General features: G+C 42.2%; 1 long non-coding RNA gene across 1 annotated transcript in view; it reads right to left on the bottom strand.

Moving 5' to 3' along the window:
* The window catches only part of LOC114016123 (uncharacterized), a 45,426-nt gene extending 31,689 nt beyond the window's left edge, over positions 1-13,737 (bottom strand). Inside the window, exons 1-2 of the long non-coding RNA XR_003560423.2 lie at positions 13,466-13,737; positions 9,497-9,553 (exon numbers count right to left, since the gene is read on the bottom strand). This is a non-coding gene — a long non-coding RNA (uncharacterized LOC114016123). The remainder of the gene's footprint in view (positions 1-9,496; positions 9,554-13,465) is intronic.
* Between the last annotated feature and the right edge of the window lie 4,718 nt (positions 13,738-18,455).

Raw genomic sequence — 18,455 nt, 5'->3', positions numbered from 1 at the left:
CAGGTTTACTTTCTTTAGCCTCACTGTGAAGCAATTAAACACAGCAATTAAAACTCTCTGCAAGTCACTTTTCTATCAAAAAGTATCAAGCTACTTGGACAGACATTTGTCTTCTAGTGCTTCTAGTGCACAACAGTGGGACATAATTTTCTTTTTGATTAAAGCTGTCTCTAATACTTGCTAACAGCCCTCGGTGAAATATTTTAACACAACACAGTCTCCATAACTTCTGACAAATAGCTGTCTAAGATTTACCCTGCTATGGCTCAAGAAGTCGAAAGACCGTCATACTGGGCAAGAAGATGAAAAGTTCTCTCAGAAAGAGAACATTTATACAAGCTAATCTCTCTATGACACTGGTGCTTGTGATGATGGTCAACTTGATCAGGTCCTGTGACTAATGTAGAGAAACAGTATGCAAAATCCTCAGCCAGTTGGATGACTCTGAAGCTCCATGTCTTCTAGAAAGTTCTCCTGGGTGAAAGAAGCTCCTTTTGCAGATTGCAAGGTTTGAAAGTTGAAGGAGATCCCATTACTTCATCACTATAGCTCTCCAAAGACCTTATCCAGACCCTCAGTATGATCACTACACAAATCTGCTAAAATATGTCTAAGACGTTCTTGCTATTACACATACGAGTAGCTCAATGTGCATTAAAACACAAATACAGAGTTGCCTACCTTTCCATACCCCTTTTCTTTGCCAGTGACACACAAACTGCTGTAAGGCAGCTAGATTTTTCTGCTGCCCTTCTTCTCTTCCCCACACTGCAAGATTTTGCAGATCACAAAGCAAAGAGCACTTTCCATGCTCTGTTCCTAATGTCTTTGAGATGCGTGTGCTTCACGTCCTGCCCTCCACATTTAAAGTGGCTGACTTTCCTGCATTTGGGTTGTGTCACCTCAGGATAGGTATTTTTCAGTTCAGTTAGCTGGGCACGAGGCACTTAGGTTTAAGGTCTCTGACAGATGCCATCTTCCCATTTGTTTTCCAAGAGGTGTCTACTACACTCCTGCCACTCTTATTTACTCATCAGTCCATTTGAAAACTTACTATTCTTCAGCACTTTAGCGGAAGCTCATGGTTACTTGTGGCTTTCAAAACGGAAGGGTGCATTTCAGATGACACACAGTAAAACAGCCTGACCATGTGTAAAAATAAGATTATACCATAAAGCCCATGTTCCAAGTAGTCCAGCTTTGCCACAGATAAGGCAGTTGGAGGAGGCTTGGGATGCAAATTGAGCACTTTTTCTTCAAAAACTACCTAGCTGCTGAAGGTACAAAAGACAGAGTTTTAGGATAAGCTGTACAGTGCAATTTGTTTTCCATCAAACTGTGCTTATGATGACTTAGCTGAGTGGACCCAGAATCTGTTACAGTAAAACAGGTCAAAGTGGATATGGAAAATTATATTTCCATTCTTAAAAGGCAGAAAAACCATTTTTCATCTTTTCTGACTGGATACAGTTGAAGAAGATTACAGCTGGTATGATTACTTTCAGCAGCCTCCTGTTTGACCTATAATTCTGTAAAGGTGCAACTAACCCTTCATATATTGACTGTCAAGGATTTTCCCCTACATGCTTTTTGTTCTTTTCAGCCTATTTTATATGGAAAATTTGTCATATTATAGTTCTTCATATGAAGATTCCTTGGCTTATTTCATGATCAGACAGAACAAATTGAACTAGAGTATAACCACAGTTCAAAACTATGTCTGGTCATCTTACCTGCCCAAAAGAGTGCACCTTCGAAACAGAAAAGGTAAGGAAAGGACAAAAAAGGAAAGATCACGTCTCTTCCTGGTGTCCAGACAGCTGAGAGAGCACTTCAGTGGCCTGTTTGTGGAAAGATGTCAAACAGCAGTAACTCTGAAGGACTGCAACACACGTTCCCCACTTCCAAAAATGAAACCATACTGTAGACACACAAACGGGGAGGCAGCAAATCCATCTGCCTGATCTGTCCTCCAACAGAAGACAGCACTGCTTTTTGAGCTACCACAACATGTCACACAACAGTACCACATTATAGAGCTGTTGCCTTTGCACATGGACTTTGAAACTGAGGGAAACATTTGTGCAGAAGCCCAACCTAGTGTGAATGTGTTGACAAAGCTCAGAGGAAACAGCTATCCCGCACAGAGACTTTCTGCTCACTCTGAAACAAAGAGGGAGGGAAAAAAAAAATGCAGAGTCTGAAAACTGTTTCCCAATACTGCTGCTTTGTGTAACTCTAGTAGCTTTCAGAGAAGTATCTGTAAGCACAGAAAGGTAAATTAACTCTCTCATGTCTGTAATAGAAGTAAGAATATATGAAGTCCAACATTATCCTGGCACACCACACCCAGACGCAGCCTGTGCTTTGGGGAGTCCCTAAAGTAGGGATTGCTAAGCGTGGGGAGGACACACAAACCCCACTTCTACACTCTTCCCTGAAGCACATGTTGCTCACTGCTGCCAGCGACAAGGCACAAGGCAAGAACCCAGTGTAACAGTCCTTACCTTCTTGCTGCTAACACCCCTGCAATGTGGAGCAGCTGCACATCACATCCTGATGTGCCACAAATAGCAAAACTGGATAGTCGTACTTAAAGTGAAGGGAAGCTCTCCAAGCATCTGAGCTGTGCCAGGTCCCTGCTTTCTCCATCACCAGGGAAAAATCCCTCACTTTCCTCAAAAGGCCGTTGTTCACATGCATGTTCACATGTTCACAACCTCAGCTTGGCCAGCTCACCAGAGCTGACGGGAGCTCAAGACCACATGGTAGACACAGGGATTGCCTTGTGATTTTTGGTGGCTTGCTGTTGATGACAGACATCTTAGCATATGATGAAAAAGTGAGGTTAATGCAGCTGAGCACTGAATAGGACCTGTGCAACTCCTTACTTGCCACTTTAACTTTCTGTTTACTTTTTAATTTAATGTATTCTTTTGATCTCTCTTTCTCTCCTTTCTTTCGTCTCCCTCAGTTTGCTGACACAGTAGAAGCATGACAAGCACAGACAAGCTAACCTACTTTTTTCTTTTTCTATTCTACATGTTAACGCTTCCTCTCTTCTACCTAGCATATGAAAGCATATTGCAGGTATCATTATAATGATACTTCCAATCCCCCTGTGAAGTAATTCCCCCCAGTGACAGGTGAAGAAACTGAGACACACGGCGCTCTTAAATTACTTGCTCCTCAAGCTTACAGAGGAAGCTAGCAACACAAATGGAAACAAAACCCAACAGACTTCTGTTTTTCTTGGTCCCAATCTGTATAAAATTACTATACCTCCACCAATTCAAGGTCTGTCAAATACATCTGTTTCTAAATACATTAGTAATAGCAAAACTTTAGACATCAAATACACAGACTTACACATTTCTGTGACCTAATTGCAGCCAAGGAACACTGATTGCCATGCCCTGTGTGCCTTCAGTCTGCACTGCTGCCCGTTAGGCCTGGTGCTAGGGGTCCATGCTGTCTTTGATGCTCAAGGTATGTGTTAATGGGAAGGGGCTACAGCTTACCTGCTTTCTGTGGCCCAAAGCCTGTACAGTGCATGGAACAGAGTTTGTTTACATGTTAAGCCACATAAAGTGCTCTATTTTTTTACTTTTAGCCTGAGCTTTCCAACACTCTGGACTTGGTTCCCTGTGCCTGCTCACATTTGGGAGTTTCAGCTGGACTTGGACAGGTTCAAACTCACACCTAACTGGATTTCATCGTAACCATGGATATCGCTCAGCCAAGGTGTTTTTCCTCTATGTATGGAATAATTCAGTGCTACGCCATGAGCTCGATTTTACAGAGATTAGATTTCCAGTTATGATACTGACTAAAATTCAATATCCATCACTCCCTCCAGAGTACTGAATAATCTTCAGCATTTACAAACCTGAACTTTCAAAAGCAAGTACAGCTTTAAAATTAGTCTAAAATTACTTGAATTCAGATATTGACACCTTTGGGATTAATATTCTCAAAGATGTTCTCTGCAACAAATCGAGCCTTTTTATTTTATGAAAGCTGAAATTAGCACATTATCCTGGAGCTCAGTCTTAAAGGGAAAAAATCCAACTACTACAATAAGTGATTGATAAAATAAAAAGTGGACTTTGGACAAAGCATAGAACATCTGCACCAGAGCACACAAAAAAATTAAACCATATTATTTTTTGAGGTAAGTTAATGGAGCACCATTTAAATCCCTACATAGACTTTCTACTTCACAATCAAAGTGGCTTTATAGGTTTCTCTAACTTTACTTTGGAAGCGAATCAAGTTTAAAAGTAAAAGAAATCACTTTCACCAGGAACAAGAGTGACCACAAAGGGGTTCAGTGCCGTTAAACTAATGCATTTTATGTATGCATCATTAGTTTAATACGAATTAACTTCTGACTATTCCAGTGTAGATAAGCCCACATTTCTTTACATCTAAATGCATAATAATACTCCCTTTGTCTTGTCAGTTTGAACAGTGAATTGCTCTCTGGAGCAATTATACTGAATGCACAAGACATACTACACTTAGGCCAGGATGTCTTGGGATTCAGATGCATACATCTCCTGCAAGTAAGCAGTAAGGAGCTTCTTTGGACTACTCTTGTGAGTCAAGTTACTCACACACGTACCTGCAGCATCGGATACAAAGGAAAACCTCAAGCCACCTAGCACCACAAGCAGCACTTTCTCACGTATGCACTACTTACACCCAAAAGTTTCATCTACAGTGTCTCACCCCAGAACACCAGGGTGAATCTATGCATGTGTTTTTCAGTTCTAATCTTTAATTATCTTGAACACAGCAATATTCACACCACTCTAGAAAGAAATCAATGCTCCCTGTGCTCTGAACTATAAATGCATCTATTCCATAATCAGCTTAACAGAACAGACATATGGGATTGTACATCTGGGAAGCATATGAGAGGCCTTCTCATATATAAAATTATTTTGCAAAGCATCTTTCTCAGACCCAGCTTTATGTATTTTTCCTTCATTTCCACACTGGAAAATTTGATTGATGTTTTTGGTTTATAAGATACTAAAAAATAACCACCTAGTTGCATGACTGGAATGCTTTTCACTCCTAAAGTCTCCCACTACAGCTTATACATCTTATCTGCAGTATTTCTTTGACATACTAGTACTCTCTGTTTCTGCCATTAGCCCTGTGACTCATTTCTCCCATCACTGACATCAGGCTATCTCTGGGGACAAACTGGGCACACAAGTACCTTTCTAGGCTAGACAGTAAAGGATGAAAAATCACAGGACTTCTAGAAGACAAGGACGCAGACATGAAGTGAACAGAAAATGGATTCAGACGTTTTCAGTTCTGATGGCTCTGAGGGGTTTCTAAAACCAAAGGAGGAGAATTCCTACTGCAGGGCAGCTCCTCAGGAAGGCACTGCCACTGCCAGTGACTCAGAAGACAGCAAGCACATTCCTGCACAAAACACAGAGCCGCAAGCAGAGCTGCAGCGCTGCCTGGTGCTAGACTCCAAAATGATGGTGGCCCATCACAGGCTCATAGCAAACCAAAATTCCAGTCATCTTCCCACCTAAGATCTGATTTTCCTTTCATTCCTTCATTGGCAACAAAACAATGTAGAACAGCACCCTGGGCAATCCTTCAACTGCAAACTGTCAGTAACACCATTTCACTTTTGCCACCTCCTGCCTGCCATGTCTTTAGGGTCATGGACTCTTACTCAGTACGTACAGCATTTAACACAATGAGGGGTTAAAACTAATTTGAGGGTATTAGGCATTCTAATTATTATATTTTTGTTTTTTAATTTCCAAATCTGCCCAGCTGGTGCCATCCGACATGGCAGGGTGAAAATAATGATGCTAAGATAAAATTGAGCCTCAAATGAAGCCAGACTTGTCCACAGCAGAAACCTTCATCCTGTCCCACGACACCCTCTGCAGTAAGAACTGAAGACCTCTGCCAAAACATGAGTTTCATGGAGGGACAGGCACACACAAGTAACCAAGATGTGCACATTGATTTGTACCTGAAGCACAAAAGCATTTTGATGGTGGCGACACAAGAGTGGAAGAAATGTTGAAATCTTAAGGTTTCCCTCCAAGCTGTAAACTACTCAATATTTTACTATTCAGTTAAAAATGCAGCCCTCGTGGAAAAATTGGGGAAATCACATTTTGGTCAACTCTTCTCCAGTAATCTGCTACCAAAAAAAAGAGGTGGGTTCTAGCGAGAATTAGTCTCTGAATCTCTTACTAGTGAGAGATAAACCAAACCCCAAGGTGTTGTGCTAAATCGGAAGGGTGGCTGCTACCATGTTTCAGTTAAGCATTTGCATTTCTCCTCCTCTCTTTCAGGTTTTCCTTCGAGACCCAAGAAATCATTTACATGAGCACAGGGTCTTTTCTGTGCTGGATCTGCCTTTCTTTTCTTCCTCCCTCTGTTTTGGGAGAGTGGCAATACTATGAAAAGACTGGGTCTTGTTTTATTTTATTGCTATTAGGAGCCAAGGAAAAACAGTGAGACCTGTAAACGCAAGGATGCCAAGATACAAGGAGACTACATGCTTGACTGCCCAGCTCTGGCTGCTTTGTTTTATGAGTAATACCCAATATGCTGTCAGAGTCATATATATGTTTGCCATAACACAGGAAGTGGAGGTACAAAAAGATAACACTTTATACCAATGGACCATTTCATTTCCCATGCCAGCGCATCCCTTTTCCCCTTGCAGAAACCATACACCTTCTTTTTATTCACATTTCTCCTCTGAACTAATACCTCCTGTTCCACTTTTCCTCTCTACAGCAGTAGGTGCTACAGAAATGTTTCCAACTGATTCACTGCAGAGAACATTGCGGGGAAGAAAACCAAATGTTTATGGCTGTGCAACATGGAGCCACTTGGAACTCAAATCACATGGCAAATAACAAGATTTAACTATAAATTTTGAATTCAGGCCAAAGCAGTTGAAGTTTCACTAAATTCAGTAATCCCAGGATAATTTAGTGCTTTCTGTGGCAGCGGCTCCCAGCAAATCACCTGGAAATCTCATATACTTCAACTCCACAGCACTCTGCATTCCTCTGAAGCTTGACCTTCCCAGCTGGCCTCATGCCCTGACCCAGAGCAGTAACCCTGGGCCAGGTACTCCTGGGTCAACTGTTCTGAAGTATGAGCCCTAAATTTCCAGGGAAGGCAGTAACTTTGCTTTATGTGCCGCTCGTGTTTTGACAGAGCTCCTTAAAGAGCTGCCTCTCCTCTGCTGGAGAACTCCATGAACTCCAAACTGAACAGCAAACTTCAGTCTGAATTGCAGTCCAACCAGTCAGTCCAGGAAATCATTCAGTATCATCATCATCTTGGAGATTCAGTGTTCACTACTGTGTGCCTCCAGTTTCAGAGGACTGAGTGGCTACTGATCAAAAACCTAAGTAAGCTGAGAGGAGGGGGTCCATAGAACACTATCCCAGTGCTTGCATACAGCCCAGGAAAATGGTACCAGTCCAACCAAGTTTTCCAACAAAGTTCACCACAACCCACTGCAGCACACAATGCTCGGCCCTTCCAGGGGGAAACTTGGAAGCAACATGTTTGCCCTAGAGCAATCCTATGCTTTTGATGAACTGCATGAGGCAGGAGGGAAAGACCTCAGCTACACCAGCAGGTCATGACAGCAAAACCCACTTGTTTCAATAGAATAACGAAAAGGGCCAGGTGCTTAAGCTCAGTACTTGCAGAGTTTAAGCGTCAGTGCTTACAAATCATTTAAGCTTCACACATTATTGTTGTTTATAAAAACTGAAAAGAAAAGAATATGTAATACAATGTAAAATAAAATAAAATTTAAAAATCCGTAACAATCCCCACCACTATGGTCCAAAATGAGTTTCAGCACAAAACCAAAGTCTTTGTCCGTCCACATTCCACAAAGCAACTTTCAATAGATTAAAGCAACAGCATTCAGATCCAAGACACTTCTAGGCCATCAAGGTGAGACTTTTCATTCAGGCTTATAAACTAGGATGTCACTGTAAATGGCTTAGAAGCCTAGCAACATTTTAATATACATGCCAGTATGCATGACCAAAGGGATTACCCTAGAATGGCTCACCTGATTAGTTATACAAATGCCTTTTTTTTTCTTTACTTTTAATCCAAGACCATGCAGAATGGCAAATGGGAGAATGGAGCGGAGTACGACTGGAATGTCTGAAGGCTACAGACTTGGGATTTATATTCCATGTTGAATTCATTGTTCTCTCTCCTATCCCTGCTGCCCTCTAAAATATGCTGCAGCCATGACAGAAATAAATTAGCCTGAGGTACAGGTCACACCTTCAAGGGCAGTAAGCATTCTGGGTAAAATCAATAGAGAAGATCGGAGTCTCTAACAGCTGAAGCAGAAAGAATGACGCATTGATAGCTTTACATATACTCAAACAAAGGCACTTTGGAGAAACCCTTGTCCCTGCTGCCCTGTAAACACAAAGCTCATTTTTTCAAGCACCTGAAGCCGAACAGCAACAGAGGCAATTCAGAAAGGCACCCATTTCTTGGGAGAATTTGCATATCGATGCAGAAAATTCTGTTTGTTTGCATCTCTGCTCAGGAAGGACATCCAGATGTTGAATTTGCACCCAGGTTGAAACTCCCACAGACTGGACAGAGACAGGAATCTGCACTGAACTTCAGCTTAAATTTTGTAGCACTCTCTAGCCTCTCAAATAGCAGAAACTGAAGCCTCAAACAAAAAAAAATCCCGTGAACTTTGGTGAACACACAAATGAGTCCAGGAGGCACCAACAGACACTAATACTATGGGTTGCATTCAGTATTTCCACTTGTGATTTTAAAGCAATGGATAATATATTCAAAATCATTTACATCTACTGAGAACCTTAAACTCAGGCATCAGTATTTATGAATCACACTTCCTCTGAAATGAGGTGATACAAGATTTATAAGGATATGGGAAATATGAAGATTCATGCAGAAGTCTGGTGGTTTTTACTAACACCTCTATGGTGACTTAAGTATTAACTCTCAGGGTGAGGCACATAACCAGCTCAGACACTTCACAGATCCCATGGGGTTCCTACCTGCGTTTTCAGGTTCGTAAAAGCTTTAGAGTCTGATTTAAGCTTCCACAATACTTCTAAAAATAGGATTTAGACTCCTCAGTCCCACAGGAGTTTTTGAAGTTGCTACCCTGGAGGTTTTTCAATAGACAAAGCTAAAAGCGTTTCTCCTCTTCTGTCCCTCTCAGACTTCTCCAGAGACAAAGGTGGCCCAAATGCAGCAGGATCTAAATTCAAATGAACCTTGATTTTGTGCAAAGCCAGCAAGAGAATGTCAAATATGTAACTTTCCCCTAGCCTCCTTATTTGATCTTTTTTCTTTTATGCCCCCACAACATTAACATGTGTATTGTTCTTTGATTGTTAGACCCACACTTCTACCTATGGTGAAGTATAGTGCAGTTTTGAACTATATTTGTACTTACATTTGTGGTTTCTGTGAACAATACTGTAAATAAAATTGTTTTCATTTCCACTGCTACCTGTAAAAATAAAAGGAGGAATTCACCATTAACACCAGTGCTGCACTGAAGGATTGTCTTTTGCTTACAGTCACTGCCCTATGCAGACACATAGCAACGATGTGGCCATACCTGCAGCATCCCAGCATCTCTCTGCCTTCTAGGAACAGTAAAATCAATACCTTGAGGAAAAGTGTCCTCAGAAGTCATCCATGTTTTGCTGCTTCTGCTCTGAAGGCCTTTGCATCTTTTATGGCTTCTTCAACCCACCAGTACACACAAAGAAATTGCTTCACTTTGGTCAGTGGAGAGGAGGAGGCACTAGTTAAGCTCCTCATCAGAGCAGATCCCTGGCTCTTCAGCTGGCCCTACAGTAGTCCTGGGCACTGATGCTCTATGTGTGGCTGTGATGAGCTCAGGAACAGACCTCAGCAAGAGGTAACTGAGGGGACACGTTCACATGTGGTCCCTTTAGAGTGGTGGAGCTGTGAAAACACCACTGATGAAAAGGTGTTACTTGTAGATGCGCAGCCTCCACTAAAAATTATAGGTGCGGGAATCAGTTTTACCATGAACTTATAAAGATGCTTTTAGTCAGACCATAGGCTTCCTGCTCCTACACGGCTCATTCCCTGCAGCTACTTTCACATGCTACTCTTGGGGACAGAGAATGTGGGGAAAGAAAGGCACATTCAAGGTCGAATGACCAAGATCTTCTGCCTCAAAATAAACATCAGACAGAACAGCCTACAATGGACTTGCCAATTCTTCAAGGACAAAAGCACAGGGCAATAATCCACATTACTGCCTGCAATACTCTAAAATACTGCCTGAGGGACCATTATCAGCTTTTGCCTTGCATTTGTGTGTTAGGCATGAAAAAGTACAGTTGCTCATTCTGACACGTAGTGCAAACTCTGTGCCTCCTCAAAAGACATGCAATGTCATCTAGTACAGCTTTCTCTAAAATAAATCATCCCCTATTTGCTTTATACTTCACTGTGCTTAGCTATAGGGAAAGTCCTGCCCAGTTTTGGAGAACATTCCAATAACCACAAGAGTACATTATCTGAACAGATCACATTTAGCATCTGTAGGTCAAGAATGACCCATTAGAGATACACCCATTTGGGGTCTGATTTTCTACAGCAGTGCCAGATACCAGCTGGCTTGCTTTCCTGAGTGACTTAGGCAGCGTGTTTCAGGTGGGCCTTGACATCCTGATACTCAAAATGCTCTGAGCAATCACCATCTTCAAAAAAGGCCTTAGCAGGATGTCTCTATGTAAGCACTGAAACAAGGAAACTGCCACAATTAACTGCTCCAGAAACCAAAGATCATTGTGCTTCTGCTCTGCACATCCCAGGACAGGAACAGACTCACAGCAAAGGTAATTACTGCTCAAGGCAATGTGACATATCCCATTCCTGCACCTCCTGCTTTCTCCATTCAAATTTCACCTCTGCCTGTTTCAGAAGATATGCCTCCATTTCAAAGAGCAAGATCATACATGGAACTCAGAGAGGAGATGTGCATTGCTAAGTTTTCCCCCATTTAAATTGTTCAAAAAGCCAGGATTCAACATGCAAATGAAAGACAGACTGAAAACTATGCTACACACATTTGCAACAGCTTGCTCCACTCTGGAGGTAAATGAAGCCTTAGAAAGACCTGGGCCTTTCCAGGAACTATGAATTCCCCTCCCTTGTTTTCAAAACAACCAAGGATTTAAATTCAACCAAAGAACAATAGTAGACTTGCCTTGGGAATACCTGGGAAGATGAAGGATGAAAATAAAGATGGGCAAGAGGCTAAATGCTTTATTGGCCAAAATCTGGCTAATTCTCATTTAATGGACTGTACATCACAGGTAGAGTGGTTAAGATCTGAGCTCCACGGCCTAAGAATTGTTTTCCACTTATAATTTTTGTAAACCTAAAGATTGCAAAATCTCAGCCCTAGGAGGGGAAATGAAATAATCCAAAAACATTTCCTGTGCCTAATTATATTTTGCACGTGAGGTGGATTCATACAAAACTGCTGGATTTGGATACCTGAAAATGAAAAATGGCATGGGAGAGGCCATGTTGATTGTGTCTGGACAAGAACATTTTGCCTTTCCACTGTCACTAAAAGGATCTAATCTAAATCTGTGGACCTGAGGTCCAAAAGTTTGCATTCAAAACTCAAATCAGGATGTGCAGTTTTGCAGGTTGGGCTTATCGCTCCTCCGAAAGTACAAGGCGTTTTTCTTCTATAAATATGCAAAGTACCTTACAAAAGACCCTCCCAGTCACCCTCCCCGTTTCACAGCAAAGGAAATGGAGGTATCGAATGCAAAGAGGGGAGAGAGGAAGCTGTGGCCACACCGATTCTGTGTCCATCTGCAGCACAACACTGACTGCCTCCATAATCCCCTGCAGTCTGCTAAATCAAAGAAGAGGAAAAATGCAAATAAATTTTCCCAGCCTTCTCTCATCAAAAACTTCCGTGGATCTCTGGGGGTAAATGTAAGGAAAGATCAGAGAGCTTCACATTTGGTCATTTGCAGATTCTTTCTGCTCGGCCTAGCTGTTCCCCGTCCCTCCATATACACGCGGCAGGTAATCCCGGTGGGAATCAACCAAGAGACCTACTGTAACCCAGTCACTTCTACTTTTGCTCCACTCACACCGTTTGCAAAGGAAAGATGCTGACTTTTTTCCTGTAAAGTTTTCAGCTGAGAGGCGTGAACAGCAGCATAACCTAATGTAGTCTGCAAAGATATTATGCACTTCTAATCCTGTATCTAGGAGTATGGCATCATGACTAAACTGCTACTCTTTTTTTTAATAAATCCTTTGCATGGGAAATCTGCTTCTAGTTTAAAATAACCAAATAATAAATATATATATTTTAAACACAAGGACTTTACATCTGCATGTACAGTTATTTCTTCAATTATCTCAAGTTTACAAAATTCATATAATTCAAATATTAAAGGCTGAATATAGTCTTCACACTTAGAAAATTAAATGCTAACTTTTTATAAGCAATATAACCATCCTGAAGAACATCAGAAGACAAAATTCAACACTAGAAACGGCAAAATGTTTCTGACCTACTTCAAACAATCATTAACTATAGTTCCTAATTATTTGAGTCCATTTCACTTCTTAGTCAGTGGTCATTTTATTTCTTGACCATTTGGCCTATGTTCAGAAAAAAATCTGCATTAGGCAGCAGAAAGTCTCAAAACAAATTATTCTCCTTCCCCTTTCTAAGGTTGGGAATATTTCAAAACCTCAAGAGACAAGGTTCTAAATATGCCTTTAAAACCAAAAAGTAGAGAGCACTTAATTTTAAAAGCGCAATAGCCTATTACATTGAAAAATGTTGTTATCAAGTAAAATTGCTTTCTCTCACCCCTCTATTAACAGTTTTGCGACTCATTTTCCAGAAAGAACTGCGAACGTATTAAAAGGCAAAACATCTATGCTCAGGCTGGAAATGATCACATGAACAAGCCACAAGATGTGCTTGATAATATACAGAGCTTATTATTCACAAGAACGAGTCTCATTTTCAGCTCTAAGGGAGAGGGCGGGGAGAGAAGGGGGAACAGTCTTTTAAAACACACACACTGGAAGCAAAGGGCTGCATTTATAGGAGCCACTAAAAAGCAGAAAGTAAAAGTAAAGAAAGCAAACCTCTATGTTACCAGCAACTTGGGTTTTCATAAACTAAGCTCAGCTCCCACAAATCTCGTAAAGTTTTCACTTGAAACAAGTTTACCTTATCAGAGAGGCTGAACAATCAGAAAGCCGCTAAACTTTTCTGAAAGTTCAGCTCTGCTAAAGATGGGAAGGGATACAGGAGAGCAGAAAACAAAAGCATTAGTTAGAAGTCAAAAGCTGCTCAAAAAGTTAGTTTCTCTGCACCCCTCTTACTGACCTAAGAAGTCTTCGTATCACAGGTAGCAAAGTTTGTCTTCCTTCTCCACTGCAAGATTCACACTTGCATGCAGGCACATTGCATTACTGAGAGTGCATTGATCCTCAAAAGAATATTGTTTCCAATCTTCCAGTGACTAAGGAGGGAAGGAAAAATGCAGTCCAGCCAGGTACTGTTTCTTTGTGAAAAGTAAATCCAGCGTTCTGGAATGAGTTCAAACATAGGGCTTGACAGGCAAAGGAGAAATGCTTTTTCACTGAGCATGCTTAGTCCTGCACTGCCTGCACACTTAATGAACATTACTTCCTTCCCAGTGGTTACTCCTAGTAGAAATCCACACCCCCTACTCTTTCAGAAGTCAGGAATGCAGCTGAAACCAAAGTCCAGAAAACATGCCCGACACCCAGACAAGGCCCCACAGATCAATAAACTCAGGTTGTGACCTGCAGGTCAGTTTGTCAAACAGGACATCATGGTGAGTTTTTTCTACACTTGATATAGTTTGCTTTATGCTTCAGCTAATGCTGCTCACTCCCCAGAGATAATAAAACTGCACTGCTTTTAAAGAATGATTAAATGCTTCAATAACAGATGGGAATTCTCTTTCAAATCTTGTATATCCAAACCTGCTTTAAAGTGAGGAAAGAATGCTATATAAAGAAGGTTTTCACACAAAATTAGGTCATTAGATTCCTGAACAGAAATTATTTGAATTTTGAATTTGTCATAGGTAAGGACTATCCGGGGGGGGGGGGGGGGGGGGGGGGGGGGGGGGGGGCGCGAAGTGCCTTTTATTTACCTAGGGCTTAATCCTGTTCCATTCGCAATCACATGGAATTTTGTCATTACCTTCAATGTGAATAGTGCTTGGGGTTTTAGATTACGAATGTTTTCAGGCAAGAGCTGTGTCTACTTCAGTGACCTGTACAGGACAGACTGGTTTTGGCACTTCAACTTGCAATTTACTGTACTGCTGTGTCTGAGTGTTCAAACTCTGCAGCAGAAGTCCCCCTCCTCAGAAAATCACAAGAGTTGATGAAGAAAAGCAATTCTACAAAATTACATGTGTTATTTTTAAAGCTTTTCATTATAATTCAAGCTTTTCAGTTGCTTTCCAATTTTTCCTTGAGGTTACACTTAGCTCTCACATCTCAATTCTCCTCCACAATAGGACTAGACATTTAGTCTTTCTGTAATGAAGCCTATGCTGGCCCTGACCGCCGTGTCACAGCCTTCATAAAAACATCAAGCCGTGTAAGAATTATAATGAAATAACAATAGCCATAATATTGTCAGAGTAATGCGCACCAATCAGAATTACAACTGGAAGGGCCGTTATTACTCTAAGACTTCTAAGATAATGAATATCGTTCTGCGTTTTAAAATAGGCTAAAACTCGATCATGACCTCAGTGTCTGAGGCACTCCAGGCTTCACAAGGCTGTGGGTCCTGATATGAACAGGACAGAGCACAACAGATGTTAAACCTCTGGATTCCAAATGGCCCAGACCTTTAGAATATATAACAAATTTAGACTGCAAATTTTAATAGTGCATATTGGGACTGTATTCACATGGATATGTCTCAGAACCACTGTGGTGATTGTTGGTGGTTTTTTTTTTTTTCTCTTAAGTGCTCTTAAGTGCAACCAAAGTTGCATTTTTAAAAAGTTTGGTTTAAAAAACCCGAAGTTTTTAAAAAAATATTGTTTCATTGCCCCACAACCCTGCTCTTCCTGTTTTTATTCAAGATCATAAAAGGAAAAGTCTCAAAACTGCATGACAAAACCAAGCCATGCTGTATTTCTAGGATGCTGAACTTGAACAGATTTTGGAAATCCCCAGAGAAAGTTTCTTGCAGATTTGGAGAAGCAGCCACGTTAGGCTAATTAAACCCAAGTGAACCAAAAGACTTTTCCCTTTGACATGTTTCCACTTCACAACCCAAAGCTTTTCTTTGGTCAGGAAAATCCCTAACAGGGGACTTTCCTAACAGGCAGCTAAATTGGAATTTTATCTCTGGACCATCTCTCAGACACTTTTCTTGGCTGTGCCAAGAATTAAGCCTATTAGGTGTTCATTGAGCCAGAGACATTGAAAGCAGGTGGACACTACATCTCACTCATGACTAAAAGGAATTACCTTAAACCTCTGAACTGATGAACCCAAGGCTTAAACACATGTTCGCTTAGAAAACAGTTGTGGTGATTTTAGACATCCTTGTCTCCCTTGGTCGTTCATTATCATTTCTGCAGCCCAGCTGGATGGACAGGGCACGTGCATACTTTGACATGGCATCCAGGAGCTTGAACTGCCATCAGAAGTAGGAGCCAAACCAATGGACACCACACTGAAGCACCTTAGGAGCACGTGTGTGCGCTTCATCATCATGGCATGACTCTGGGATGGTAACCTGATAGAGAGACAGTCAGACATGAACACCCACCACAGCTACCCACAAATTGAACATGTGTTTCAGTCCTCCCTGGCCACTTACAAGAGAACTGCTCTCTGAACTGCTTCAGATATTCAAGCTGTAACCGTGCACTGTCACTGCAGTACTTCTCCCCATCATGCTAGTGATTGAGCTGCAGAGTACCTCAAGGCTGCTGTATGCTCAGGATCCATTTTCCTCATGAGTTCCACAGTGCTGAAGCCCTGGAAGCTAAAGGCACATTGCAAATATGCCATCTCTGATTCACAATGGAGGGAGCAGACTGCTGATTCCCTTCATGCCCAATTACCCATAAGTGGTTGGCACGGATGATTTATTTAGCACAGCGTTGGCCTAGCTTTCAGAGGAGTCCTGTGTCCAAATGGAAAACACTCCACCACCAGTTTTCTTCTTGAAAGAAAAATCATGTGGGGCATTCAAGTCCACAAAACTATTCCTTCCTGTGACTTATTTGAAAACTATATGGACCACTGTATGCCAAAGCTACAACACCTGTACCTCAAGATGAGCTTAGCTATATAGATTTTGTCCTGACACAGGATTACTGGTTTCTTTGAGAGAAACTGGGAGCAGTCGTACATGAAACTGTTCAGCTGGGGCTGCAGAGTGACATACAAGGTAACAGTCCAAACTGAATTTAAGTGGGAATGAGGTGTCTAAACACCCTTTAGGCTTTGCAGTTAGGGTTTTTGAAGAGCAAAGAGTTGGGCAGGATCACAAAACAGCAGAAAAAAAGAGCTGTCCTATGCCAGTTACTCCCAGATGGACCATCAGCAACAGACAGAGGAGAAGACAGACTCCTTCAGGCTTCCATGAGTAAGGACAAGGACTGGGGAAAGCCTGGATAAGTCAAAAGCCTGTAGGGAATGGTACAAGCTTTGGACAGAGAAGCTGCTTGGGGTTTGGGATGCTGCCCACATACTCTGTTTAACCATTAAGGTGTGCCCTAAGACACAGACCTGAAACAGACTTTGGCATGGCATCAGTCCTTCTTAGGGTGAACAATAGAGCCCACCAATACACGTTCACAAAGATCCAATAGGGAACTATTGTTACTTCAGATGTTGCCGCTTTTAATGAGAGCCAAATGGCTTCCCCTCCCAGAGCTAACAACTCCAGCTGGGATAGCTTTGCTTCTCTTTTCCCCCTAGGATGCATAAAATGCGTTTTTGCTTTCCTTCCTGACACCAGAAAAGCCTGGATTGCTTCCCACTGTACTGTGAGAGCTTGAAATTTGGCCATGCTATTTACAGAATCTTCTTTGCCCAGAGGAATTGAAGACACATCATGATTTTTCCACCATATGCAAGCAGCAGGCACTGCTGCATGTGCCAGCACTACTATATGGCAAACTCAGCCCTACCTGTCGGTGCTTCCTCATGGCCACTTGAAGCACTACAGTGAGAAAGTACAGGATTTCCCAAGGGATGCTCTCTGCTGGCTCAAATGCATCCATCCATCAGTTCTTAGTAGGAAAGGACAAATTAAACAAAGACTGTAAAGGGTGGGGCTCCGTTTCTGGTCCTCTTAAGTTTTTGGCTATAGATGCTTTTCAAAAGGACTGAAGTGACTCAAAAGCCTCAAATCTATCGTTTTACAGCAGGAGTTGGGCTCCAAGATTCCTGCTAGAATGGCAGAAAAGCGCGTTCTGCCTATGAGTGTCTGGAGAAATATCCAGTCCTTTCTGCCTCTTATTTAACAGCCCCAAGAAAGGGTATGGGCATCCAGGTGTGAGCTGGGGTATGACTCAAGGGTGACTTAGAACCTGTCATGGAGGGTTGACCTTGGCCAGCTGCCAGGCACCCACCCAGCTGCTCTCTCACTCACTCTCCTTAGAGGGACATGGGAAGAAAATCAGATTTAAATGCTCATGGGTTCCTAGAGGCTGCAGTCCTTCAGGATAAACCTGATCCAGTGTGTGCTTCCTACCAGAAGACCCTGCCCCGGCATGGGTCATTCCCAGCTTTTACCCTGCTGGTCCCAGCTCTGGAGGAGATACCAGCCAGCACCTGTGAGCACCGAGCTCTGCAGAGAAGCGGTCCTCTGCAAGGTGGTGAGCCCGGGCTGTCACACTGCAACAGCCACGAGGAAAAAGCAGCTAAGGACAGCAGATCAGCTCACCTCTGTAAACAATGTGGCCACAGAGCTGGCATCGAGTATGTCTCATGTAACGCAGCCATGCTGGAAATCTCCCAGACAGCAAACCACAGTGACCTCCATTAGCAGAACAAGCAGATGTGAGTTTCCAAAGGTGTGTTTTTCCCTTGCTTCCCATTTACTTCAGCAAAGTTTATTCCTACATTGTGCTGAGAAAATGTGACCCAGGAGACCTTATTCCTGCAGCTACTCAGTGGGCAAGTGGACAGCCCACACAGGTAGAAGAACTCAGCCTGGTTTTAGATAATGGTGTGTGCAACATCACCAAGAGAGGTGCCTCCAGGAGATTATGTCACAGGACTAGAGGTACCAGATAATGGAGCAAAGGATGCTGAAGGAGGAAGCTTCAGAGCTGGTACCAGAGGTAAAACAGTCAATC

Source organism: Falco cherrug, chromosome 17 (genome assembly GCF_023634085.1).
Source record: "Falco cherrug isolate bFalChe1 chromosome 17, bFalChe1.pri, whole genome shotgun sequence".
NCBI lineage: Eukaryota > Metazoa > Chordata > Aves > Falconiformes > Falconidae > Falco > Falco cherrug.
This window is presented reverse-complemented; position numbering and strand designations above follow the sequence as displayed.